Source organism: Ammospiza nelsoni, chromosome 18, assembly GCF_027579445.1.
Source record: "Ammospiza nelsoni isolate bAmmNel1 chromosome 18, bAmmNel1.pri, whole genome shotgun sequence".
Lineage (NCBI taxonomy): Eukaryota > Metazoa > Chordata > Aves > Passeriformes > Passerellidae > Ammospiza > Ammospiza nelsoni.
Window position 1 is genome coordinate 14,558,191 of NC_080650.1, and position 3,646 is coordinate 14,561,836.

Sequence of the window (3,646 nt, forward strand, 5' to 3'; positions counted from 1 at the left end):
GGGAGGAGTTCCGGCAGGGATAAAGGTGCTCCTCACCTGCTGCAGCCTCAGGCAGCGCTGCCCAGAGCCAGAGGAAGATGAAGGTGGCTGTTCTCAGCGTGGCCCTGCTCTTCTCCATCCTGCTGTGCCTGCCAGCTCAGAGCCAGGTGAGGCTGCAGGGCCCCAGGCTGGGCTCAGGGCTGGGGTCTCCCCAGAAATCCCATCCCATCCCATGGATCCCATCCCATCCTTTTGGGACTCCCCATCCCATCCCATTTATCCCACCCCATCCCATCCTATTGATCCCATTGATCCCATCCCATTCTTTTGGGGCTCCCCAAAAATCCCATCCCATTCTTTTGGGGCTCCCCAAAAATCCCATCCCATTCTTTTGGGGCTCCCCAAAAATCCCATCCATTTCATGGATCCCATCCCATCTCATCCTTTTGGGGCTCCTCATCCCATCCCATCCCCTGACCAACCTTTGCTGTCCCTGCCCAGGCCGACATGGAGGGCAGCGGAGTGATCTGTGCTGGGGTGAGACTGGGGGCACTGGGGGCACTGGGATGGACTGGGATGGACTGGGGGGCACTGGGAGATACTGGGATGGACTAGGGGAACTGGAATGGACTGGGGTCACTGGGATGGACTGGGATGGACTGGGGTCACTGGGATCGACTGGGAGATACTGGGAAGGACTGGGGGGGAACTGGGGGCACTGGGGGGCAGTGGGGAGCAATGGGGGGCACTGGGGGCACTGGGGGGCACTGGGGGCAATGGGGGACAATGGGGGGCAATGGGGGCAATGGGGGACACCCCAGCGAACTTGGGGACATCTCCTGCTCTCCCCACAGCGAATTGGTGGCATTGGTGATGGCCAGGTGGGTACCAGTATAGCCCAGTATAGCCCAGGACATCCCAGTACAGCCCCCAAATACCCAATTCCCCCAAATATCCAAATCCCCAATCCCCCAATCCCAAACCCCAAACTCCCAAATTACCAAATCCGCAATCTCCAAATCCCAAATCCCCAAAACCCAAATCCCTAATCCCTCAAATCCCCCAAATCCCCAAATCACCACAACCCAAACCCCTACAATCCCCAAATCCCTCAATCCCCAAATCCCAAATCCCCCAAATCCTTAAATTCCCAAATCCCCAAACCCCCAAACCTCAAATCCCCAAATCCCAATCCCCCAATCCCCAAACCCCAAATCCCCAAATCTCCCAATCCCCAAAATCCCCCAATCCCCAAATCCCCAATCCCCAAATCCCAAATCCCTAAACCCCCAAATCCCAAATCCCCTTTGCTCTGCCCCTGCAGTCCGGGATCGTGGGAGGCATTGGGGGCTGCATCAAGGTGAGACTGGGGGAACTGGGATGGACTGGGATGGACTGGGGGATCTGGGATGTACTCAGATGGACTGGGGAGGAACTGGGATGGACTGGAGGATACGGAGGGAACTGCGGAATACTGGGATTAACTGGGCTGAACTGGGGGGAACTGGAAGATACTGGGATGGACTGGGGGGAACTGGGGATACTGGGGGGGAACTGGGATGGACTGGGGGGAATCGGGGGGAGCTGGGATGAACTGGGATGGAATGGGGGGAACTGGGGGAACAGGGGGATACTGGGGGGGAACTGGGATGGACTGGGGGGAATTGGGGGGAACTGGGATGGACTGGTATGGAATGGGGGGAACTGGGGGAACAGGGGGATACTGAGGGGGAACTAGGATGGACTGGGGGGCACTGGGGGGCACTAGGGAATATTGGGGGCCAGTTGGGCCCCCCGCCCGGCTGGGCTGGTGACCCCGCGGTGACCCCGTGGTGACCCCGGTGCCCTCTGCCCCCTCTCTGCAGAAACCCAAAGGCTTCGGAGTGCAGAGGGCTGAGGTGGGTACCCGGAGCTGTGCTGGGGATGGCACTGGGGGCAGGCCAGTACCCCCCAGTGCCCCCCAGTCCCCCCCAGTTTGCCCCAGTTTGGGATGGTCCTGGGGGGCTCTGGGGGAGTTTGGATGTCTCTGGGGGGCTCTGGAGACGCACTGGGGTCACCCTGGCATCATCCTGGGGTCACCCTGGGGTCACACTCAGCTCCTGTCCCTGTCAGGCCGTCAGGATTTGATCATTCCTGGAGAGCTGCCCTGGGAGCCTGGGAATGGCCCTGGAACAACTGATAATTGATAATCGATAATCAATGATTGATAATCAATAATCAATAGTCAATAATCAATAAACCCTTCAGCAAAGCAACTCTGTGTGTTCATGGGTGCTTTTCTCATATGGATGGGTGTGTGCTCATGCCCCTGTCCCTCTGTCTGTCCCTCTGTCTGTCCCTGTGTCTGTCTGTGTCTGTGTCTGTCCCCTGTCTGTGTGTGTCCCTCTGTCTGTCCCTGTGTCTGCCTACTGTCTGTTTGTCTGTCCCTGTGTCTGTCCCTATGTCTGTCCCCTGTCCGTCTCTCTGTCCCTGTGTCTGTCCCCCCTCACCCAGCCCTGGGGGTCTCTGGTTTCTCCCCCACACTGAGCGGAGCCACTCTGGGGCTCCCAGGGCTCCCTCTGCCTTCCTGGGCAGGGCAGGCTGAGACACTGCTCACAGCGCCTCCATCATCTTCATCATCGTCATCATCATCATCACATATCCCAGCACCCACACTATGGTCCCATTAATCACCAACATCCTCCTCATCCAACACCACTGACACCGTCACCATGACACTGCTCACACCATCATCATCATCATCATCATCATCATCATCATCAGCTTCATCTTCATCACCCACACCTGTAAATGAGGGATGTGGAACTCCAGGCTGCTCTCCAAAATGCAGTTTATTGTACACAAAATGCAGTTAAAATGCAGTTTATTATATACAAAATGCAGTTTATTGTACACAAATTGCATTTCATTGTCTCCAAAATGCAGTTTATTGTATACAAAATGCAGTTTATTGTACAGTAAGTGCAGTTTATTCCATCCAAGGTGTCACAGCAGTCCAGGGCCGTGGCTGACAGAGCTGTGCCCACAGCTGTCAGCTCCAGCTGCAGGCAGGCCTGGAGACCCTTTGGTTTTGCATATATTATATACTTTTTTAATATATTTTTAATTTATTTTTTACTTTATTTTATTTAAATAGATTTTTTATTTATTTTAAAATTTTATTTTATATATTTATTTATTATTTTAATTTTTCACTATTATTTTAATATATTTTTATTTTATATTTTTAGTTATAAACTTCAGAAAAGAGATTTATGATATATTTTCTTATACATTTATTATATTATATACTCTTCTTTGATGAGCATCTTAATACAGCAGAACCAATCTATACCTTAACTGTTATCCATAGCCTATCATAACCACTACAATTACCATATTCAATCACTAAAATTTAGTTCTCCAATCACTAAAAGTTAGTACATTACAATTTAAGCTAGAAGTTGTTTTTCAGTTTTCTTGCAGTGGAAAATTCTGAGACCTTTTTTCTACTTGTAGCTTTGCTGCCTTGTTTGCCTGCGCTATCTTCCTGCTTGGTAAAAACATCTTCTTGTTTGAGGTGGGTTTATCCTTTGCTCTAAGTCATAAAAACTTCTTCTAACTAACACACCCTTTCCTTCTTGGTTATCCAGTAAGACTGGCTCACCAATACTTTTCTTCTATATCA

General features: G+C 51.4%; 1 long non-coding RNA gene across 1 annotated transcript; it reads left to right on the forward strand.

The window, feature by feature from the left end:
- On the forward strand, positions 1–2,234 carry LOC132081516 (uncharacterized). Its single transcript, XR_009419686.1, has 6 exons — positions 1–146; positions 481–516; positions 834–860; positions 1,304–1,339; positions 1,845–1,877; positions 2,092–2,234. It is a non-coding gene; the product is annotated as an uncharacterized LOC132081516 (long non-coding RNA).
- The last annotated feature ends 1,412 nt before the right edge of the window (positions 2,235–3,646 follow it).